The 26,289-nt window shown below is 38.3% G+C and overlaps 1 protein-coding gene across 2 annotated transcripts in view; it reads right to left on the reverse strand.

Annotated features, from left to right (window-relative positions):
- KIAA0319L (KIAA0319 like) overlaps positions 1–26,289 on the reverse strand; it is a 1,767,873-nt gene that overhangs the window by 45,718 nt on the left and 1,695,866 nt on the right. The gene's annotated exons all lie outside the window — the stretch shown is intronic.

A 26,289-nucleotide genomic window follows, 5' to 3' on the forward strand; every position in this document is an offset into this window, starting at 1 on the left:
TACAATAGTTTGCTTAAAAAAAGGTTGACATTTCTTAGCCCTCATATAAGAGTCTTAGCCCTCATATAAGAGTCAAACAGCTGTTCAGCATTCCTAAAGGGCTTTGTTCTGTCAAAGTAGAACCCAAGTTGCCTGTCAACATCCAAGGCATGCAGAATCTTTTCTCCCTTGTTTTTGGATCAAGATAGAACACTGAGAGATTGATGGCTTAGTTAAGAATAAATTCAGAAATAACTTTAGGTATTTCTAAGTCTCTTATATATTCAACAACACTACTACAATGTGTTAAAAAAAAAGCTAACTTCCCTTATGGTGGTCTATAGCTAGCAGTGGCTAAAAAAATAACTAGAAATTGATTTTTTCAGACCACCTCCCTTTTCTCAAATGATAAAAAAATGTGATGAATATAATGTGTTATGGATGGAAGCACAATTAGAATGAGAACAACTAAAAAAACATCACATTTATTTTATTTAATTTACAAAATTAATTAAAAAATTTGTTAAAAAATAATAGCACATTATTTTTTATTTAATTGATCTTAATGTATCTGATGTCTAGATAATGTCTTTGTAAATGTTTTGTTGAATATTATAATAATATATTTTATTTATTTATTTAAATATTTATATTTATTTTATATATGTTAAAACAATAAACTTGTTTTAAAAAAAGAAATAACTTTAGGCATTAAATACTGTATTAGTGGTTAATACAACCCTCTCTTTGTGAAAAATCAGGTACAGTTGGCCTACCGGGAGAGTTTGCATTTCAGGGACTTGTCTTGCAGATGTCAGACCAATGAATAAAACAGTCTTCCAATTAGCAAACTGCAAATCAGCCTTAGACACAGGTTCAAAAGGAGGTAAGGTCAACTTTTCAATAACAAAGCTGAGATCCTGGGGAGGGGAAATTTGCTTTTGAGGGGTCGCGCATGCAAAAATCCTTTCCTAAACTGTCTGACCACAAAAAGAGACAAAAGAGACAAAAGAGGGGGATCCATGGTAAGACAAGCTGAGATGGCTGCAAGATGTACTCTGACAGAAGCATCTGACAAACCTCCAAGTATCTCACATAAATATTTCAAAACCAGGGGGTTGAGACCTTTTTGGCAGCTCTATTAATGGCTAGGCACCACCTAGAAAACCTCTTCCACTTGTAAACACGAGATTTTCAAGTTTCAGTTTTTCTTGCCTCTTTAAATACTTGATGCACATCCTCATAGAAAATTAAAGGATATTAAAACAGAATCATCCAGGCTGTTAGTTGCAATTGTTCTAAGTGGAGTGTACCATTCTCCCCTTTGCTGTTTGAGCAAATCCAGTTTGTGAGGAAGCTTGTGGTAATTGCCTTTGGTCAGTTCCGTTAAAAAGGAGAAAACTTTTATAGGGCCAAAATGGAGTTACCACAATGATCTTCGGTAATTCTTTCTGAATCTTTAGCAGTACCTTAGGAGTCACTGGAAAGGGTGGAAATGCTTACAGGAACAAAGTGAGGTATATATACATTACACAGGTGCAGCGGTAGCATTGTTGCCTTCTGTGTGGAGTCTGCATGTCCTCCCTGTGATTGGGTGGCGTTCGAAAGACATGCGTAAATGGGCATGCCTTCGTTGAAGGTTGGACGTCAAGATGGCACCTCTGCGTTCGTGAAAATCTACTGCCAATCATTAGCGGACCGGAGTTCGGCTGTGGCGACCCCTAACTGGGAAAAGCCGAAAGACAAACAACAACATACTTGGTGGCTTTGCAGTTGCCCGCCCCTACTGTAAATTTGATCTGGGACACTCCTCCCAGTCTTTATTACCTCATTCTACCTAATCCGAGAAGAACATTTGAGAAGGCCAACCCACTTATTTTCTGCTCCTCCTTTCCCCTTTCCACTTTACAAAAAAAAAAAATTCTAAGCTTGTTTCCTGCATTTCCTGTAAGTTGTCTAGTCTAGATACAGATTTGCTGTATCCAGGACTGTTTGTAAGCTTCTTAGCCCCCAAGCCTTTCTGTGCTGGAGGGAAGCCTTAAAGCTTAATTTTGCTTCTTAGAACAAGCCATTTTTTTTAGTTTCAGCACTCAAATCTGTTTCTTTGAGCTCAGCACTTGTTCAAAACTCATTGTAAGCACTAAATAAGCTACAAATTACTACAGCACTCAACTTTCCTCACTTGTTTAGAGGAAAACAGTTTTTAGTACTTAATAAATAAGCACCTATCCAGGCATATCTAAGGGTCAGCTCCCGGTGTTTTCTCCCGTCTACCTGATGAATCTGGGCATCTTGGGGCAATGCAGCAATTGCCTCATGTACACAGACAACCCTCTCCTCCTACCAACCAACACTACAACCTGTGAGAGATGCACTTATATAGCCAAACTGGAAGCAAAGCTCTCTTCACCCAAGACTGGACTAGACAGTCAAGAGGAGAAGGTAAACACCTGCACCACACCACACTCATCACATAGTCCCTCAAAAACTACACCACCAAAACACACACCTACATTTGCGGAGGCTCTCGATAAAAATCTACCCAAGCAACAGGGACCTCCAAAGCAGAAACGCAAGCAACCTCCAACCCCCAACACAACACAAATGACACACAGCCCACAAACTCAGTGTGCCACTCAACCACAGCCCATAAGGCATAACAATGTACCCAACACTCTAGTCATAGGTGACTCTATAGTCAGGCACACTGATGTTCCACTCACCAGACTAAACAAGGAGAAAGTTACTGTCAGCTGCCTGTCAGGTGCCAGGATCCACCACATAATGCACACAATCAGGTCACTCCACAACAAGTACAAATACGACTCTTGTCATTGTCCATGTTGGTATGAATTACCCGAGACATACCTCCCTGGACTACATGAAAGGAGACATGGAGGAGTTGTCTGATCTTGTAGCCCAGGCAGGTATGACCCTAGCCCTGAGTAGCATCCTGCCATCACCCAGAATGATACCACAGTACAAGGACAAAATGATTGACTTCAACAATTGGCTAAGCTTCTGGTGTCATTCTAAGGGGATCCAGTATCTGTCTGGGATGACATGAACGACAAACCATGATGCTTTGCCAGAGATGGCCTGCACCTGTCGCCCTTGGGATTCCGGATAATGGCTAAGGCTCTTGCCACCCCTATAGTGCCTTTTTTAGGCAAGGTTCAAATGACAAATTCACCACCGTAACAGGTACAAGCAAGCAAAATCTGAGGATAATGCTACTCAATGCTAGAAATCTAAACCTCAAAATGCACTCACTCAAGGCACTCCTTAAAATGGAGAACATCGACATCTGTGCAGTGACAGAGACCTGGTTCAATTCTCCACAGAGCACCCCTGCATTACCAGGCTATAATTCATGCCACACCTTTCGGCCACCTAACCTGGACCGAAATAATAAAGGCGGAGGTGTGTCCATATTCATTAAGGATATCCACACCGCCAGGCTAGTTGCTCAGCATAATGCATCTGAGATTATCCAAATGCAACTAACTCTGGGCAAGACCACAATCCAAATTGTAGCTTGCTACAGATCTCCCACCAAGCCCCAGGATTCCCACTCCTCATTTCTTGATTCACTGGAAAATATCAGGGTACAACCTAACACCCTAATAATGGGCGATTTCAACTACCCCACCATTAACTGGGAAAACTACTCATGTACCAACTCTCGTGCTCAATGTTTTCTGGAATTCATAAATTCCAACACATTGGATCAACTTATCCACACCCCCACCAGGGGCAGCAATATCCTAGACCTGGTCATTACCAACATGGGCAACCAGTGTTCCACACCAGAGGTCAATTCCTCGTTGGTCAGATCCGACGACAAGCTAATCACCCTAGACATCCACATCCCAATCCCACCCCCATTAGGGAAACCACCGTAAAAAATTTCTCCAAAGCCAACTTCATGCTTCTTAAGACAGAAGTGGCAAACTTCACGACACCCATGCTAACAAACAACAGAGGTACAACTGCTGAATCCTACACAAATGCACTTTATAACCACTTACATGAGTGCATGGATCGTGCAATCCCTAACAGAACCAAGATGCTATCCTCCAAAAAAGGAAGCCAATCTGGTTGTCCCCTGCCATAAACAAACTCTACAACAGAAGAAAAAAACTGCTGCAAAAAAAAAAAAGAGTAAAATCTCACGATTGGAGGAACTCACTGGTCAGCCTCATTAAGAAGCTGATACCCCTCATAAAATCCTCCAAAGCTAGTTACGAAAACAAAAATCGCCAATGATTCCAAAGACTACCACAAAGCATTCTATAGCTATGTCAAGAATCTCAATGGCAACATTCAGATCTGCTCTGAGTTACAGCACAATGGCACTAAATATACAGAACCAACTGATATTGCCAACATCCTGGCAGACAAGTTCAGTGCTAACTTTACTCCCCTCTTATCCCCTAAAGGGCCCAACTCTATACCGGAAGAATGCAAAGTTCCTGTAATCACAGCTGCACAGGTAAAAAAAACACTCTCCAAAGCCAAGAATACAGTATCCAAGGGACCTGACAACATCCCAGGCTGCATTCTACACGAACTACAGAACGAACTGGCACCCCCACCTAAGTACCATGTTCAATCATGGCCTCACCTCAGGCTTTGTGCCCACTGAATTGTGCACAGCAACAGTTGTCCCACCACTCCACAAAGGGGGAGCCAACATGGACCCTGGGAACTACCGTCCCATTAGCCTGACGAGCCTGGTCTTCAAGGCTATAGAACGTATCCTCATAGAACCTATAAACAATGACATTGGTAATCTCCAAACTCTGGACCCTACCCAGTTCGGGTTTGTAAAAGGCAGATCATGTCTCCTAAATCTGATAGACTTCTTTGAAGCGGTCACCAAAGCTGTAGATGAGGGTAAGGTGGTTCACACAGCCTATCTAGATCTCGCCAAGGTGTTCGACACCATACCCCACTCTTGAATTATAGATAAACTCACTAAACTAGACATAAAAACCTATGTCACAAGATGGGTTGCCAACTGGCTCACTGACAGAACCCACACTGTGAAAGTAGCAGACTCTAAATCCAACTTCAGACTAGTGACAAGTGGAGTATCACAGGGTTCAGTCCTGGGTCCTCTCCTGTTTGGTATCTACTTCTCTGAAGTACAGGCTAACACAGAAGGTCTTTGGCTGATGAAGTTCGCAGATGACTGCAAACTAGGAGCCATAATCAAAACTCCTAACGATGTGGACATCCTACAAAAGGGCCTCACTGAGACAGATGCCTGGTGTCAAAGCCATGGCCTCAAGCTCAATGCGAAAAAGTGCATTGTCATCCCTTTTGGTAAAAAGTCTGTACCCATGAACTACCACATAGCCGGTAGTCTACTTGACACCAAAAGTGTGATAAGAGACTTTGGGACACAGGTGGACAGTATTCTCTCCTTTGATAATCACATCGCTACAGTAGTCAGGAAATCCTTCTACATGGCACACCTCATCACAAAAGGTTTCTCATCCAGGAAAAATAGGTCATTATTCCCCTCTACTCATCACTCATTACACCCATTACAGAGTACAATGCCCCTTTTGGTATGTACCTCACAAGACAGCTACAACTGGAAAGGCCACAAAAATACCTCACAAAGGGGATTACCAGCCTTAAACAGATGCCCTATGCAGACCATATCAAAAAACTCCAGCTTTACTCCGTCACATATCACCTACTCAGGCGATCTCTGCCTAACATACAAAGCTATGTCAAACCCAGAACTGTTGGACATGCTCCACTTAAAGAAATCCCAATCTCTCCGAGCTACACGCTCTAGGGACCTAAACCTTGTCACCACAATAAACAGAACATGCTGGAGGGATAGATTCCTGTCCCAGAGACTTCTCATACTCTGGAACAAACTACCTATCTATATCAAACAAAGCTCCTCATTAGCATCTTCAAGAAAAGTCTTGATGATTGGATGGGAGATAGGAAATTCACCCCAGGGATCACTTCTGTGACTCTGCTCGACAGAGGCGCCGGAAAATAATTTTCTTGGGTGGTGAAAGCCAGGGTATCATTTGGCTAGGCTTATATAGGCCCTAGGGCCAATAGCCTAGTACCTACCTATGAACTGTACGAAAAGCGAATCTTCCATGGGGGTTAAGTAAAGTGAAGCCTGGGCTGGAGTCTACAAAGGGTAGAGCATCAGCATAGCCATATTTCTGAGAGATACTGTATCAGCTGGGTTTTGAAGGATTTTGCATTTTTGGTTTGCCTGACTGGCAAGGGAGTGTATTTTGTGAGGTATGAATACCTTGAGTCTCCTGCAGAGTTATTGGGCTTGCTTACAGTTAACATTAGTTTGTCTGTGCTGTGCAGAGGTCTGCTAGGTTATAAAGTTGCAAGATGCTGTTCAACCTTGGACATTTATCTGGGTGATATATGATTTTGTAGGTTGTCACGAGGTGTGAGTGTATTAATGCGAGTCTCAGTTTCAGCATCTGCAGCTATTTAGGAGGAATGCAGTGGTGGACTTATGACTGGACTCGAATTTAGCTACTTTATTGCAGCATTGCTCCATAGAGAAGAGTAGAGTGGACTGAAGGATTTTCAGGACTGGGGCTGCATACAGGAGAATGGGGAGTAGGTAGGAGGTCACTATGTTGATTCTCTCATTATCTGTCAGGTATGGTTTTGACTCTGTAGACCGAGCCAAGTTTGGATGTTTTTTTTTGTTTGTTTTAAAGATCGCTGTATATGGTGGTCGAATTTTAGATTTTTATCTATGATTACTCCTAAGAGTTTAGTTTGGGTTACTAGCTTGATGTTTGCCTAGCTAGCTGGCTGGATGGAGAAATTTTTTTCTGGGCAGCTAAGATTGAGATGATGAACACGACCAGTTTTGATTTTTTACAGTTAAGTAATAACTGTGAGTCTTCTAGCATGATTCCACAGAAGAGAGAGATTATTGAGTGAGATGTGGTAGAGTGGCTAGACTTGGGTGAGCAAATGAGGGTTTAGGCATCTGCAAACTGAATGCTGGAGGCGTGGTTTTTGCTGTATGCAGATCATTTGTGAAAATATTGAAAAGGAGTGGGCTCAGAATAGACCCTTGACAGACTCCAACTGTAACATGCAGGATTGGAGAAATGTCATTTGACTATTTCACTGCCTGCATCCTATCAATCACTTAGAAAGTGCTGCTGTATCCAGTCCTAGTGCAGATAGCCTTAGGAGCAGTTTCTGGTGTAAGACTGTGTCAAATGCTTTTGACATGTCTTAGAAGACTGCTGATACAGTTTCCACAGTTCCTGCTCTCATTCACTGAGCTGATAAAGTTGAGCAGGGCTACTTGTAATGTTGTGGTGGGAGAGGGCGGAAACTGTGTTGGGCTGGGGAGAGAAGATTATTGTCTGTAAAAAAGTTAATAGACATTTGTATACATTGTTCTAATATTTTAGAGAGGAGAGACAATATAGTAATGAGTCTATAGTTAATAATGTCATTGGAGTTTCCACCTTTGTATACAGGCAGGATATACAATTTCTTCCATAAAGGTGGGTCACAACTTTCTGTAAGTGAGAGGTTCATTAGAACAGAAACTGGCTTCTGCACCACTTTGGATGTATTTGGCAGACAGGTTGTCAGGTGAATGTGTGGCAGTTTTTGGAGTAGCTTTTCAATAACAGAAATGGCGAATGGTTAGAAGTAGAAGGTTTTAATGTTTTACTTAACTGATGGCAGGCTGGAGTTTTAATGATGGGGTTTGGGATTTGATGGGTGATGTGACTGAATGAAACTGCAGTTGAACTGACTGGCTATGCTTTCTGTTTGGTTAAGGGTGGGGAAGGGCTGTGTGGTGTGACTTGATCATAATAATTGGTTTATAGCTGACAAAAAGGCTTTGGGGTTATTCTGTTTTTTTTTGGGGGGTTTGCAGATTAGTATGAAATTTCCTTTTATCATGTCCGATTCTATTTTTGGCACGTTTTCTAAACAGTCTGTTATTTTTGACAGTCTTGTGTGCTATTGTTTTGCTTCCAGGATTTCCAAGCTTTACCCCATTCTCTCATTAGTTGTTTAGCTTCTTTCATTAGCCATGGAGCTGGGTTGGTTTGAATTCTCTTTATTCTGATGTAGGCATGGAAATTAAGAATATTAATGAAGTAGGAACTGAAGAGGACAACTTCATCAAGGTACTGTACAGCTTGCCAGTTGATGGTGCTTTACTCAGAGATAAAGGTGACAGGACTGAAGGAGGAAAGGTTTGCATGCTTTGTTGTGTCTAAATTGTCTTTGTATGGGGTTACTATTTCTAATGACATAGATTGGGTGGTAGTCACTTAAATGTAGCTGGAGGGTGCTAGCAGCTATGACTTTTGGACTGTTAGTTAAGATCCGGTCTATTGTGTTAGCCTTGTTTGTTGTTTCTGATAGGGGTGGAGATTAGTTGAAAGGAGCCATACACATTAACAGAGATGACATATGAACTTGTTGTTATAGACTGCCAATCTATATTAAAGTCTCCTAGAATGATGGTTTCTTGAGCAATATCAGAAGTAGTCCACACGAGGAATTTGTCTGTAGTGCCTTTATTGTTACCAGGAGGAATGTATACTCCTGTTATAATGATAGACGTCTACCTGTTGACCATTAAATTCGAAATTAATGGTTCAGCATTATTGAATTTTGGAGCGTTAAGGTTTTGGATAGTAAGACTAACATGATTTTTGTAAAAGACAGCTACCCCACCTCTTTTTCTTTGTCACATCTTAAGATATTGTACCTCAGTGGTGGAATATCTTCATCCTTGACATCATGTCTGAGCCAGGTTTCAGTAACTACCAGGATATTTCAATATCGTTGTGGTGTCCAAGCATGGACATCTGGTACTCTTTTACGGATGTTTCTTATACTGTAGGAACACAGATTGAGGACTAGATTGGTTTGGGAGAATGGTTAGATGCAGTGTAAGATGTGTAGTATGTGTGTGTGTGTGTGTGGGGGGGGGCAGAAATGGGGTGGATGTCTTCACATAAGTGAAGTTGCCAAAGAAGAAAGAAGAAATGTGTGGTAGTGGAGGCACTTTAGTTAGTTTACGTGTAAGTTGTGTTTTAGGTTTAGAAGATGGTGCTTGGGGGGGAGCAGATATATTTGAAGAGGTGCAGGGTATTGATTTGTATTAGGCTTGAGTCTATAGTAAAGTGGCTGTGTGCATGTCTGTGGAGGTGTATGTTACAATAGTAGGTATTTAAATGAGTATGTCTCAAAGGGTGTTCATAGGAAATTAGACATGTAAGGGTAAGAAGTACTGTCAGAGTGGCTGCTTGGATAGGTAAGTTATTGATATAGGGATTGTTTCTCAGTAGTGAGTACATCTTGGCATACAAGTAGCTATAGGAGGAAGAACAACCATATATTTTATAGTTAAGGATCTAAGTTATGGAGAGGTAGTTAGGTGAAATGGGCATTTATGAGTATATTTGATGTACGTTATGAGTAGCACTGTGAAGGGGAGTGACTAAGGAAGGCAAAGAGGAGTGAGTATGGAAAGGTAAGAAGACTGTCTATGTTATGTGTTAGTAGAGGGTGAAAGGGAAAAGGGTTTAACAGCTGGCTGATTGCAGTCTAAAAGCTTTGGGGTGTTAGAATTTGCTGCCTGTATATATTAATATAGTAGTGTTTATCAGGTGTGATTTAATTTTAGTGGAGTTTCTTTGATGTTTACAGCACTGATTGGCAGCAACGGTTTTAGCCTTCTATTTTTTCCAGGCTATGTCTCTCTCTCTTTCATGAACAATTTAGTACTCTGAAAGCCATGGTGCTGGATTCGATTTAATTCTTTCGATTCTTATTGCTGCTAATTTATTTAGTATGCTAAGGAAAACTGAGTTGAACAGAGCTACAGCTTCAAAAAGTGGAAGGGTTTGAATAGCCAACCAGTTGACCAATTTTAGTGCTGTGATGAATAGGCTCACACTAAAGGGAGGAGACGTTATGAGCAAGGTTGCACTGATGCTGTTTTTGGCTAGGTTTATGATGCCTTATTGCAAAGATGGGTAAGTGATCACTTAAGGTATCAGTTTAGGCACCTGAAGTAGATTTTGTGTGAGGCATTAGAGAGAGAATCTGATCTAAGTTACACACTCTTTTTGTTGTACTTTGTGGGATTTGAAATAAACTGAGTGAAACCATATAGATTAATGACAGTAGAAGGAATGTTACTGTCAACAGTTTGCCAATCTTTACTCTGGTTTACTAAAATGATTGCCTCAAGTGAGATGCTGCTTGATGCCCTAGGCAGAAGTTCTTCAGCAGTAACAATATTATTTCTTAGGGGAAAATAAGCTCCTATAATGCAAAGGCTTTTGTGGACATTAATTTGCAAGGATGCTATAATAAGTTCTACAATGAAGAGTGGGGGTGGGGTTACATGAGACATGGACAGGTTTAAAGTATTACTGTAGATAATGACCACCCTAACGCCTTTTTAATTGGTTCTATGAAGGCTTATGGTGCTATATCCCTGTGCTAAGATTTCTTCACTTTTATTTCTTGCTCAAGTCAAATTTATGTGGCTACTAGTATATCTGGGGAGTGGTAGGCTACCCAGGCATGCACATCAGTAAGTTTGTTTCTTATACTTCTTTGGTTAGCTGTGTATAGGTAGAGACCATATGGCTTTCAGGGCACAGTGCAGCATGGTCAAATGGGGCCTTAGGCAGGGTAATGGACCTGCCCCCACTGTAGCCATTTGCCTGTTCCTTTATTTGTCTCCCCTCCACAATTACTATGAGCACTGTCCAAAACTGTCACTGTATATACTATTTTCTTTGTTAGTTTTGCAGTAATTACAGAGATGTGGATTTAATTTAAAACTTGTATTTCAAATTTTATAGCACAAGCACTAATGGGCATTTGCTAAACAAAATGGATGCACATAGAAAAACTTAGCATAAGCAACGGTAAACGTCACTTCCCTTGAAGTTCACATTCATTGAAAATGCATCTGACCAGTGGTGAATTAATTATACTTTGGTCACTGGGCTGTTTTCAATCCATGCCCTGCCCACCCCACATATATTTTTAAGACCAAGTATAAAGGCATATGTTTTTTGAATTACCCTCCTGATTGTTTTAAATTATATTACTTTTTTAATACAGCATATTTGTTAGAATGCATTTTAAATTTGTAATTTTGAACATTTTTTGAGTATGCAGAAAAAAAATACATCAACCAATAATGACACAAGTACACATTTCAGGACATTTCAACCATAAAAGGGCACTTTAACTGCAGTCATTATAATCCACCAATATCTGTACTCAACAATTATGGACACCAAGTTCATTTAAATTTTATTATACTGCATACTCAAGTCTTTGAAGTACATACACATACTCTTGAGATATATAATTTCTATCCAGTCTAGCCCAGTTTTTGTACCTTTGGGAATAACAGGCAAAGTCTTTTGGAGTTCCTACTACCGAATTCAAATCGTCCATATCAAATATTCTCCATTATTTCTTCATAAACATACCTTTATCTGTTATATTTTCCCTTCTACTTCCCCCAATACATCCTCACTGTTGTAAATAAAGTTCCAAACTCCAGCCATAAATAATATTCCCTACTGAAAGGTTAAAATTTCTCCAAAAATTCTCCATAGTAGCACATCTAGGTGGGATTTAAATACATGCTAGTATAATCCTCCTCTTGTGCCAATAACCCACAATTACCATAAATCTACCAATATTATTTATTTTTCCTCTTCTATCACTAGTGGAGATCCTCTCACCTTTTCCTTTGTTCCTGAAATCTTTTTTTTTTTTCAAATTCACATGCACATTTCTATTCAAATGCATCTTCTGCAGCACTGATATTTGTAACCTATAATTCGTAACAGAATTCAATACTCTTTGCTTTTATCTATACTAGTAGAACCACTTACACTCCATGATAATATGGACACAGCCATTATGATAGAAAGTTATAACTCTCACCTATTACATATGTAATTAATTACTGGTATTGAAAAGAAAGTGGTAGATAAAAGGAACATACGGTTTTATCAACCACTGCTTGGTAAAATGGAGGGAAGTGAACATTTGGGGTTCCATACCCTTAAAAAAGATTTGAAAATATTGAAATGTGCGGTAGTTACAACCTTTAGTCTAGAAAGTGAAAGAATTACAACCATATGGGTCAAAAACTGGGTGTTCTTGATGGTAGAACCAAGTATTCAGGCAGAGTCAGATGAGTGCCCTTGTATTATTTATAGGAATGGTCTGACTTTAAAAAAACATAGCAGACAGACCAACCAAGAATGACAAGCACACAAATTACACCAGAATGCATTGTTGCGGGAGATGTAACTATTGTAAATATATTTTGCTAGGTAATAGCATTAACATTAATGAACAGAAAATACAGATAAATTATAGATTTGACTGCTCCTCGAGGGGGGTGGTATACATCACCCTGTGATAAGCATGTTCAGCGTTTTACATGGGGAAGAGGGAAAGGTCGTTAAAAGAACATTTTTATGAACATTGCTATGACATTAAGAAAAATAACATGAACAACAGATTGTTCAAACATATACATTTTTAGACTAAGCATTGGTTTAAATTCACTATTTTAGAAAAGGTTAGGAGGAACGAAAGCGGTGGACCTTGGCAATTTGGCTGGAAAAGAAAGAACTATATTGGCAATTACGGTTGAAGTTCAACTAGCTATCCAGGACTGAACGGAGCATGCTTTTATTTCCACTGTATTAAAATTAAAATCATTAGAGAGATAATTATGAGAAATGACTAAGGATGTTAAGAAACAAGTGTGTGAAAGGTGTAAGTGTGGTTCACAATGTCCACTAAAACTACTGCTTTATGGAAACCTTGGCAATATATGGAGGTTAATATAGAAGAGGGTGTGAACACAATCTCGTAAATGATTGGTTGGAGTTGAATTGATGTAGCAAGTGGAGGGTGATTTTTTTAACGATGTGTGGTTAGTATTTTAATTATCTGAAGAAGTATTGTATTTAAACAACAAGGCAAGCAAACTGATAAAACAAGAACACTGAGTGGGAAGTAAGGAAGACACACACTCTCAGTAAAAGTAAAGCACTTTTCGTTTATGTAAAACACAAACTTCATCAGACAATTCCATCATACAAAATGCCAGTTAAATACAAAATACATAATTGCAATTAACCAATCAGGAATTGCAAAAAGGAAATAAAAAATGACGTCCATTTATAATCATCACTACAAACATTTAGCACTAAAAACTTGTCAACTGTCATACATAAATTAATAATAACAACAATCTATTAGTAATACAAAAATACACATCTAATCAAAAAAAGCAGCATAAATCTCTATAAACTAAAAACCTAACACTTTAATATAATAAATGTAGAATATGTATATATAAAAACAGAAAATGTAAAAAATAAAATATAATGTATAAATGTACTATTGAACAAATATATATACATATATCCTAAAAAATTATTATTAACGAACTAAACTTTTAAGTTTCAACATACTACTGATGGTGCACCCGTCATTAAGACCAGGCTGGGTATAAGCATTTAATCTAATTTGCCAGGTTAACTCTAGTTCTTCTAGTCTGAGTTCTGCTGGACTCCCACGTAGTTTAATATTAACTTGATCAATTACCATAAACTTAAAAGAATGGTTCGAAAATTGAAAAACATGTTTAGCCAATGCGTTTTCAAGTTTAAGTTTCTTGATCGCATATAAGTGCTCATATATACGGTTACGTAATCTCCTTTCAGTCTTGCCTACATAAAAAGCAGGGCAAGACTGGCATAAAGCAAGATATACGACCATAGAAGAATTACAATTGTTTCTCAACTTTAAACAAAACTGACGGTTGTTGACAAGAAATCTATTTGATTCAAGAATGTGGCTGCAATAATTACAGGACTGACATTTATACATTCCAGGTGTTTTTACTACATTAACTTTATTTGTTTCACAAAAAGCTTTGAGATTCTTGCCTTTTCTATAAACTACAACTGGACGGTCACCCACACTTGAAAAAACCTTACTATCACCTTTAAAGATCTCCCAATTCTTAAGCAGAATTTTAACACAACTACTACTGTCTAAATTATAAGTAGTTATAAATGAAGATTTTGGAGAGAACTTTACCAAAGAATCCCCTGATGTAAAAGTAGATGGCAAGGAGGAATTGTTTAAAATGGGTGTGTAGAAATGTGACTGACGTTTAAACACCACTTCATCTAAAATTTCATCTACAAATAATTCAGGATACCCCCGACTTACAAACAATCCTTTTATGAAGTTACACTCACTAAGAAAATCATCATCAATTGTAACCATGCGTGCTGCCCGAACAAATTGGCCCTTAACTATGGAACGCTTTTGATATTGAGGATGGCAACTACTAAAATGTAACATAGAGTTGCAATAGGTTAATTTCCTAAAAATAGAGGCTGTCCACATGTTAAGTAAGACATCCTTGACAAGTAAGATGTCTAAGTACGCAATAGATGTATCATCAAAAGTGTGTGTAAATTTCAGAAACGGGGTAGTAGAATTGCAGTAATCAATAAATTGGTTACTACAAACCACATCCCCATCTAATAAAATAAAAATGTCATCAAGGAACCGTGTATAGTAAATAATACGGTCCTTGTATGAACAATTATTAAGTATGTATTGATGTTCCCAGTGAGCCATGACCATGTTGGCCACACTGGCCCCACACGGTGAACCCATGGCTACACCAATTTTTTGAAGGTAGAAGCTACCCTCAAAGACAAAAAAGTTGTTGTCCAAAATAAGATCGAGAAGATCCATTATTAAAGTAATCTCACTTTGGGTACTTCCCTGTAGTTTTAACGTTTCGCTGACCCATTCCAGAGCAATAGCATGGGGGATACACGTGTATAGATCTTTCACATCAATCGTTAAAAAATTAAATCTAGGGTTGAATTCTAAATCGTTGATGTTTTTTCAAAAACATCCACGAATCCTTACAAATTTGTTTAATTTTGACTAAATATTTCTGTAAAATAGAGTCAACAACCTTTGCACACGCGTACGTTGGAATGTTTATTGAGGGGAGAATTACCCAAAATATTTACCATTATATGTCCACCTTGTATCCAAGATTTCCCTGTCTTTTTGATTTACCCAAAATTCATAAAGACCTCGCTGACCCACCCATGAGACCCCTAGTGGATAGTAATGGGTCTCCAACATACGCGTGTGCAAAGGTTGTTGACTCTATTTTACAGAAATATTTAGTCAAAATTAAACAAATTTGTAAGGATTCGTGGATTTTTTTGAAAAACATCAACGATTTAGAATTCAATCCTAGATTTAATTTTTTAACGATTGATGTGAAAGATCTATACATGTGTATCCCCCATGCTATTGCTCTGGAATGGGTCAGCGAAACGTTAAAACTACAGGGAAGTACCCAAAGTGAGATTACTTTAATAATGGATCTTCTCGATCTTATTTTGGACAACAACTTTTTTGTCTTTGAGGGTAGCTTCTACCTTCAAAAAATTGGTGTAGCCATGGGTTCACCGTGTGGGGCCAGTGTGGCCAACATGGTCATGGCTCACTGGGAACATCAATACATACTTAATAATTGTTCATACAAGGACCGTATTATTTACTATACACGGTTCCTTGATGACATTTTTATTTTATTAGATGGGGATGTGGTTTGTAGTAACCAATTTATTGATTACTGCAATTCTACTACCCCGTTTCTGAAATTTACACACACTTTTGATGATACATCTATTGCGTACTTAGACATCTTACTTGTCAAGGATGTCTTACTTAACATGTGGACAGCCTCTATTTTTAGGAAATTAACCTATTGCAACTCTATGTTACATTTTAGTAGTTGCCATCCTCAATATCAAAAGCGTTCCATAGTTAAGGGCCAATTTGTTCGGGCAGCACGCATGGTTACAATTGATGATGATTTTCTTAGTGAGTGTAACTTCATAAAAGGATTGTTTGTAAGTCGGGGGTATCCTGAATTATTTGTAGATGAAATTTTAGATGAAGTGGTGTTTAAACGTCAGTCACATTTCTACACACCCATTTTAAACAATTCCTCCTTGCCATCTACTTTTACATCAGGGGATTCTTTGGTAAAGTTCTCTCCAAAATCTTCATTTATAACTACTTATAATTTAGACAGTAGTAGTTGTGTTAAAATTCTGCTTAAGAATTGGGAGATCTTTAAAGGTGATAGTAAGGTTTTTTCAAGTGTGGGTGACCGTCCAGTTGTAGTTTATAGAAAAGGCAAGAATCTCAAAGCTTTTTGTGAAACAAATAAAGTTAATGTAGTAAAAACACCTGGAATGTATAAATGTCAGTCCTGTAATTATTGCAGCCACATTCTTGAATCAAATAGATTTCTTGTCAACAACTGTCAGTTTTGTTTAAAGTTGAGAAACAATTGTAATTCTTCTATGGTCGTATATCTTGCTTTATGCCAGTCTTGCCCTGCTTTTTATGTAGGCAAGACTGAAAGGAGATTACGTAACCGTATATATGAGCACTTATATGCGATCAAGAAACTTAAACTTGAAAACGCATTGGCTAAACATGTTTTTCAATTTTCAAACCATTCTTTTAAGTTTATGGTAATTGATCAAGTTAATATTAAACTACGTGGGGGTCCAGCAGAACTCAGACTAGAAGAACTAGAGTTAACCTGGCAAATTAGATTAAATGCTTATACCCAGCCTGGTCTTAATGACGGGTGCACCATCAGTAGTATGTTGAAACTTAAAAGTTTAGTTCGTTAATAATAATTTTTTAGGATACATGTATATATATTTGTTCAATAGTACATTTATACATTATATTTTATTTTTTACATTTTCTGTTTTTATATATACATATTCTACATTTATTATATTAAAGTGTTAGGTTTTTAGTTTATAGAGATTTATGCTGCTTTTTTTGATTAGATGTGTATTTTTGTATTACTAATAGATTGTTGTTATTATTATTAATTTATATATGACAGTTGACAATTTTTAGTGCTAAATGTTTGTAGTGATGATTATAAATGGGCGTCATTTTTTATTTCCTTTTTGCAATTCCTGATTGGTTAATTGCAATTATGTATTTTGTATTTAACTGGCATTTTGTATGATGGAATTGTCTGATGAAGTTTGTGTTTTACATAAACGAAAAGTGCTTTACTTTTACTGAAGTCTTGTATTTAACAAGATGAAAGTGCTTATCGTGGGATATTGTTTTTTGCTTTTGTTCAACGTTTTAAATTAAAAGCTTTGTTCCTGTTGCACATTTGTGGACCTCTGGTTTATCAGTCCTTTATTCTTTCTTCGTGGTTTGTTACCCATATGATAGTGCATGTTACTGTGTTCCCACTTACACTAATTGCTATATGTTCTTTTATTATTTCTTGACAACTGTTTACTGGGAAAGTCCAACTGGCCACAAGTGCCCTTTTTCAGCAGAGGTCCAGGAAGAAAAGCTCCTGGGTATCACATTTAATGTAGTCAATATTTACAACACATTTTATAATGCAGTTACAGTGTATACATAGCTAAGTAGTCAGTACAATAACATTTGTATTGATATTCACAAACATTCAAATACAGCATTGTATTGACAATTTACAGATAGAAGGGTGGTGTATAACAAAGGTAGGAGTAATTTGAGAAATACATTAGAATGAAGAATTAGAGGGGATAAGCAAGTTTAAGTGTTAATATAAAGGTGGAGCTGGAACAGAAATTTGGTTGTGATACATTAGAAATATGGGAGGTATACAAAGGTGATAAAGGATGTTGGGAGAAGCCAGGAGGCAGAAAGGAAGTCTTTTAGTAATGGTTTGAAAAAATGAATGTGTGAGATAGACCTCATTGATACAGGAATTACTACATTACTGGAATACAGTCTGACCCCAGCAGCCATATGTGATTTGTAGATGGTAAACAGTTGTTTATTATTTGACTACAAGGGAATGGTTTGGTTGATAGCACTGGATTATAGGGCTAATTGCTGGACAGGAAATGGGGTATAGATGACTTTGTCGGCTAAGATGAGCTGGGTATAAAACAGGTGATGAGTAATTTCAAGCCAGCTAAATTTTTCTAGTGCGGGTCTGGTAAGGTGTTTTTCAAGCAAATCTGGCAACTTTGTTGTAGCACTGTTCAAGTTTAGAACTAAGTGAGACTTGTAGGTTGGTTATGACAGAGGCTCCATACAAGACGGGGTAAGAGGTACCTAGGGCTACCTTGGAAAATTCTGTAAGGAATTTCTTTACTCTATGAAGGGTACCAAGTTTTTGATGGGCTTTCTTTATGCAGAGGTGGATATGTAAATCAAATTTAAGATTGTCATAAACTGTCATTCCTAGTAGTTCTGTATGTGAAGTAACTTCTATCATGGCATTATTTAGGAATTTTTTTCCATCAAAATGGGATTTTGAAAAAAAGAGAAGTAACTTAGTTTTTTGGGGGGGATTTAGTAGCAAGTGATTATCCTGTATCTAACTTTTAACAGAGTTAAAGGCTTCTTGATTAATTCTATGAAGATCTAAAAGGTTATCTGAAGTACATATTAGAGCAGAATCGTCAGGATATTGTATGAAGATTTATATAGACTGCTAGTGAATATATTGAAGAGTAGAGGGCTGAAACGGAACCCAGTAGCATGCCAGTCTTGGAAGGAAGGAAGGGAAAAGCTGGAGAGCCATTTAACAGACTGGTATCATTAGTACATTAGTTGTTAAACCACAGTAGCGTGGATTGTGATAACCCTAGGGAAGACAGTTGAGAGAAGAGTTTTTGGTGAGAGACTACATCAAAAGTTTAGAGAAAGATCAAGGAATACAGAGGAAATGAGCTTGCCTTTTTTCTCTGGCTTTATTAATAACATTTGTTAAAGTTAATAAGGCCTTTGTTTGGAGTGCTTAAAAACAGAAGTGTGGTTTAGGAGTTGTGTGTGTATTATTGTGTCCATGGTACATATTAATAAATATGTCTTTAACAGGGTTGGTATGTAGTTGGAGTTCTGGGTGGGGAATAGGTCCTATAAATGTACTGTCATGAAGGGTGGCTGGGAAATTGTGGGTGGAAGGACAGTGTATTGGGAAACAGCTCCAACACCAAGACAGTAGAATGTAATCAGTGCTTTTATGCACACTTTACAGAGCTTTCCCAAGGTAAGAAATCCTTTACATCTCATCTGTCATGCTTTCAGTGGAACAGTGTTATGTGCTATGTGCCAAACTAAAACCATGTCATGTGGCAGTCAGGAACTTTTCCTGAAGGATGTGTTCAAGTAGTTGCTTGTGAGTGCATTCCTCTGAGGTTTTGACACAGGAGGTAATATGGCAATATGTCTGAAACTGGTTAAATCAAATAAGGTTCTTCCTTTATGAAGGGGGATTATAAAGAATTGTTTGCAAAGAGAAGGAACATACGATTCCTTGACAGGTCTATTAATTAGGACAAAAATAGGACAGGCTATGGAGCTGACAGGTCCAGGTATTCTGCTGGGAGATTATCTGCTGAAGGAGAACAGAGTTTCAGTTTAAGGAGCAGCAATTTGATGTAGGAGGTTTGTATGGGTTTTAGAGTGAAACGGGGGTGTTTGCTGTCTGAGTGGGCTTGTCAGGATTGTTATGTAGAACATCTTTGATAAGGGCTTTAATTGCTTTCTACAAAATGTGTGTTAAATTGAGTAACTATTTCAAAGAGAATGTTATTTGGGGCAGGTTTAGAAGTTGTAGTTGTTCCAGGATAGAGTTGTTATTAATAGAAGACCACAATTTTTTTTAGAATTGGAACACTGATTTAGTAAGGGGTTACTGTAGTAGATTTTCTTGTTTGTGTTAATCTGCCTTTTAGTACAGTTATGCAATTCTTTAACATGCTGTAGGTTTTGAAGAGATCTTGGTTTTAATCATTCTTTCTAAGCCCTATCTCTTTTATGCATTAGTTCCCTGCTAATAACCAAGGAGTACAGTTATTCTTTACTTGTTTTGCTCTAGTTGGAGCCAGACTATTAAAATTTTTCAGGAAACGTGTGTTAAATCTATGAACAGCTTCAGCAAGTTGAATATTTTTCAGAACAGACAGGTTAGAGGAACTTAGGGTTCTATTAAATGCATCAGGGTTAAAATTAGTGAGGCTGCATGAAGTTCTAAGTAAGTGTTGTTTGACATGATGGGTACTTTGTTTGCATATACAGGCAGGTGGTCACCAAGGGAACTAAGGTTGGGTGGCACAATGCCAGGGTAATCCTATGGGCTAGGCTTGTAAAGGCTCCAGGGCCATTAGCCTAGTACACACCTATGAACCTATGAACCACTAACAACACTTTCATGCCTGGCTACAACATAACACCTAGCTATCCTATCCGTTACTGAAACCTGGTTAAAGCCACACATAAAAGATCCTGAAAGGACTCCCCCCAACTACAATATAATTAGAAATGACAGGACCGACTGGAGACACACACAGTGAAATCAGACACCAATATCCAGTTGACAACTGAAACACATTTTTTGGGATAGTTAAAATGTGTGAGGGAGGAAATGAGTTGAGTCAGGTCAAATAGGTTGAGGCTAGCCAATGGGTATTTTGTAGAGATAATCTGACAATCAAAATTAACATCACCAAGGATTATCTTTTCATTAGAAAATGTACATGAGATCTAGTTTAATATGTCTTCCAGAGTTGTAGCATTATTGCCTGGGGGAATATACAGTACTACTTGTTTATGGTTATTTAGTTTAAGATGAGTTAGACAAGGAGCTCAACATTATGAAATTTGGAAACAGGTTTATAGTAAAGTTACTCCATCGCTTTTTTTTTTTTTTTTTTTTTTTTTGAGTTCTATCAACCCTGATGATAGTATGACCAGGGAGTGAAATTTCAGAGTCAAGTATATGGGGTTTATCCATGTTTCAGTTATGGAAAGAATTTCTGGTTTATTGTGGGTGATCCAGAAAGGGAGTTCTAACTCTGCATTACAAATGCTGTGAGTGTGTAAGGAAATAAATGTAACAGTTTGGGTGAGTCTGAGGTTGGCGGTTGCCTTTTGGTGATGGTGATATGTTCCATGTTTTGGAAGGAGATGGGTGGGCTGAGAAGGAAGGGGTGTTTTTCTTGGGATGAGTTTTGGACCCTACTGGGGAGTCAGGACAGGAGGAGTGACTGGGGTTGTGCTGAATATCTTACCAGAGTGGTAAGATAGAGAAAGATAGATAAGTTTGAGGTTACCAGAGGGGACAAGCAGAAAACATATACTCTGAAGTGGCCACTCAGTGAGGCAACAGAGGAGTCCCATATTTCTCAGGTGTGCGCAGATATAACCATTCTAGACAACGCATCAATAAGCCCAATATATTGTTTACATTTTCAAGTAATATGCAGCAATTTTGTGAAGTTATTAGAAGGAACTGGCCTATTCTGACAGCTGACAATAAAGTGGGGCAGATTGTAGATGAATGTCCAGGTTTTTGTTTTTAGGAACAATATGAACATTAAGAGGCTATTATGTTATGGACCTAAACATCCAACTCCAGAGTCAGTATTAGGTAGGGGTACTTTTCCTTGTGGTACCTGTAAAGCCTGTTCCTCCATTTCCTTAGATTTTCAATTCACTCATCCAGTGACTAGACGTGTCTTCTTGCCTAGATTTATGGCTACATTCAGGAGTAAGAACTTAGTTTAGTTAGCTAACTGCTACGCATGTAAGTGTTTTTATGTTGGAAAAAAATACACAACAGTTGAGAATGTATTTTAGAACATCTAGGTAATATTCGTAATAGGGTTCTTACGAATGTATTGGCTAGTCATGTAGCTTCAACAGGACATAATGTTTTTCATTTTATGGTCTTACAACTAGCAGTACTTAGCAATAGGAGAGGTAATGTCAATAATGAAGTGGAAATGCTTGAAGCTAAATGGATTATATTTCTACAGGCACACAGGCCTCCAGGCTTAAACTCTGGTATTCTTCTCAAACCAGCCTTAATTAAGAGGCGGTGATCTTTGCTAATTGTTTTATTAGTGCAAATTGTTGATTGGCTGCATTCTCTTTTTTCTCCTTTTATATAGAACGTGTTTTGTGATTTTATCATTCTTGTTTTGGATCTGATGAAGCGGTAACCCCACGAAAGCGCTAATCCTTGGAATAAAAACACCTTTTGGACTCTCTGAACTAATTGTTTCTTGACTGGCTGTGTTGGTGTGCTCACATTTGCATTTTTTTCTATTGATACTTATATGTGAACAACCTTTAGTAGTTGTTATTGCCCTATTGTTGTTTTTCTCATCTCCAACATCAAGACAGTAGAAGGTAATCAGTGCTTATATGCACAATTTACAGAGCTTTCCCAAAATAAGAAATCATTCACGTCTCATCTGTCATGCTTTCAGTGAAACAATATTATGTAATAACATTTTTCATAACATGTAATAACATTACATAACAATGTTATGTAATTTTTTTATCTCTTCTCTTCTCCCAAATCTGAAAAGCAGCTTGCATGTTTTCAGTAAATAGCACAGTTCAGTCCTAAGGAAAAAATTGCACTGGCTGCCTTTAAACGAATAAATTAAAAAGTAATTGTTACATTCTATGCATTAAAATACTTAGGCTGCTGGGGAGGCAACTACTTGTATACCCTTTTTCAATTTCCACACTTTTATGTTTCATTTACTTTTCACTGAACTTGCTAATGTACCTTTAAATGCTAAGTACACAGCACCTTAATACACTTCATGCAACAGAAAGTGTTCAGACCTCTCATGATTAACTGCATGTACCTGCAGACTTCTCCTCTTCAAGTAAAAACAGTAGTTAGTAATAAAAAACACAACTAGTAACTTTGCACTTGTATGAAAGAATGACTATATTTCACACAGAACACACTGTTCAGCTCACTCATGATTAACTGTTTGCACCCACAGACCTCTATTCTTTCGCCAAAATTCTTTGCTAATGGAAAGAAATAACTAATGACTTTCTAACTATATGAAAAAACCTACAATTTGCATACCTTTCATCATTTTACCTAATTTTCAACCCTATTTACATAAAAAACTTGTCTACTGTTTAAATCAATATCATTATTAAAATATCCACATCTCTGAAAACGGGAAATTCTTACTTCTGCATATTATATAATCAATACATTTTAATGTACTCCACCCCAGCAACGCAATCACAACATATTACCTTGCTTCGGGCCAGCCTTTCTTAATTTCTTAAAACATAAAGCCTAGATACCTTACAATAAATGAAAAAGTACTTTCTTGCTTTGATATCTGTGCATATATATCAGTCACTGATAAGACACCCCCATCTCACATTTAAAATAACCGACTGTACAACATACAAGACTGCTTTGCACTACACCAAGCAATTTGCATCATGAACGTTTTACACAGATATTAAGAATAAAAAACATTTTACTTAGTTACTTCTTCATTCCCTTCAGTGTTTTTTTAAACATTAATGACAATATAGAAGGTCGCATGCTTTACAGTCCACCAACCTGAAACTGAAAAAACTGAGATAGTGTACTGGTTAGAGTCCCAGCTTTACATGCAGGAGTTCATGGTTCCAGTACCAAGACAGGCATGTTATTTTCAAATGGTGTAGTGGTACATTGCTCTGACTATGGTATACAGAGTCTTGGGTTTGAGACTTGGCAGGGCTGATTATTTAACAACTGGAGAGGCCGCAAAAGTAACGCACAAAGAGGATCCTAGGCCTTAAACACTTGTCCTATACGGACAGACTCAAAAGAAGTCAAACTATTCTCCGTCTCAAACTGCCTACTTAGAGGCGATCTCTGCTTGACTTACAACTTCATGTCTCACCCAGCTCTTTTAGAAATGCTACATCTAAAGAAATCTCAATCCCTCTGCACCACATGCTCCAGAGACCTCAACCTCATTACCACAATCAACAGAACGTGCTGGAGGGACAGGTTCATAACCCAGAGACTGTCCATACTATGGAATAGACTTCTCATACATGTCAAACAGAGCACCTCACTGGCCCTCTTCAAGAGGAAGCTTAATGTGTGGATGGGAAACAGAAAATTTACTCCGGGGATCACTCCAGTAGCTCTTCTCGACAGAGGCACTGGGAACTAAGGTTGGTTAGCACAATGCCAGGGTAATCCTATGGGCTAGGCTTGCAAAGGCTCCAGAGCCATTAGCCTAGTACACACCTATGAACATATGAACCACTACAACACTTTCATGCCTGGCTCCAACATAACCACCCAGATATCCTATCCATTACTGAAACCTGGTTAAAGCCACACATAAAAGATCCTAAAAGTACTCCCCCCAACTACAATATAATTAGAAATGACAGGATCCTCAAAAAAGGTGGTGGAGTAGCTCTTCTCTACTCCTCCTACCTTACAGTTATTTCCTTCACCAAATCCATACCCGAATTCACCAATGCAGAACTAACCCTGACCCTTCTCCAGATGAATAGAAACAAACACATGTACAGCTGCTCTTTACATTCCCCCAGGAGACAATATCCCTGTTCTTGAGGATATCCACTCCTGGTTCTCCTCTAACATTACCAACAAGCCCATAATCCTCAGTGACGTTAATATTAACTGGACCGATATTCAATCTCCTACTTTTCCACACAACATAAACTTGTACAACTTCTCACAACTAATAAACTCTACTACCAGGCCCTCGAAACACTTCTCCTGTGGTACTACTCTTGACTGGATTCTTGTTTCCTACCCCCAATACATATCTGACAGCAGCATCCTACCTGACACTCTTAGTAATCATCTTCCCTCTTTCACTCGTTGCATTCTCTCCTCCTTACAACTATCCCACACTTATATCTCCTCCCGCTCTCTCAAAAACTTCAACCATGAAACCTTCTCCAGCTCTTTAAAACACACAAACTGGAGTCCTCTAAATTCCCTCTCCCTAGATAATGCAGTAGCCTACTTTAATACTACATTCTTAGACCTGTTAAATATTTTTGCTCCCTCCAGAACCAAAATAATTAAAAGTAAAACTGTCCCATGGTTAAGCAAAAAAACAACCATTATGCATCTCCATGACAAATCCTGGAAACATTACCAGAAAAATAAAACTCATACCACCCTGACTGAATATAAGCTACTACGTAACAAAGTAAAAAAAAAAACCTGTTGCAGCCGACTGCAAATCCTATTTCTACCCTTCAAAATAAGCACAAGACCAACCCCAAAAAACTCTGGAATTGCATCTCCACCATCCTCAATCCTGGCAAAAGAGACAGCCCCTGCCCTGACCCAAATGTCCTAGACCTCTCCTTAGCCACCCAATTTAACTCCTTCTTTAGTGACTCTATAGCCAAACTAACTACTTCCTTCCCCAACAAAGCTTCACTTCCATCTCCTATCTCTCCTTCCCCTAACACTACCACCTCCCAACCCCCTTCCTTCACTATCAAACCCATTCCTATCTCCAACATAAAAAAAACTACTTCAAAAACTGAAACCATGCTCAAATGCCCCTGACGACCTTCCTTCTTACTTCCTTAAATTTGCTGCTGATGCCATTGCCTTTCCCATCTCCATTCTAATAAACCGCTCAATCCAAGAAAACTATGTACCCTTACTCTTGGAAAAAGGCCTATATTATTCTCCTTCACAAAGGAGGTAATAACAACATTCCCAATTTCTGGCCAATCGCTATCTTATCCCCATCTCAAAAGTTCTAGAAAAGTGTATCCACCTTCAACTTCTACCCTGCCTCACAGATAACCACCTACTTACCCCCACACAACATGGTTTTAGATCTGGCCACAGTACCAGAACCACTTTCCTCTCCTTCCTCCAAACCATCAACAAAGCTCGGGATTCCGACTGTCTGGTGTCCACCCTGCCTCTAGACTTATCCAAGGCCTTTGACACTATCTCCCATAACCTTCTCTAATCTAAACCTATCCCACTCTTCTGTCAACTGGTTTTCTAGTTACCTCTCTGACAGACAACAAGCTGTCAAATGGAAAAAAGCCACCTCCTCCCTCCTTAATACACCTATAGGCATACCCCAGGGTTTCATATTGGGTCCCCTACTGTTCAACATTTTCATAAATGACTTCCACCAGAACATTCCTAGTGCTAAACTGATTCAATACGCAGATGACTCCACGATCATCTGCTCTGCCACTTCCACCTCCACTCTCTTAAAACTAACTCAAGATGCTTTCTCTTATACCGAACGTTGGATGACAGACAACCACTTATCACTCAAAGCATCAAAA

The sequence above is a fragment of the Protopterus annectens genome, chromosome 1.part2 (genome assembly GCF_019279795.1).
Source record: "Protopterus annectens isolate FY-2018-M chromosome 1.part2, PAN1.0, whole genome shotgun sequence".
Classification (NCBI taxonomy): domain Eukaryota; kingdom Metazoa; phylum Chordata; order Ceratodontiformes; family Protopteridae; genus Protopterus; species Protopterus annectens.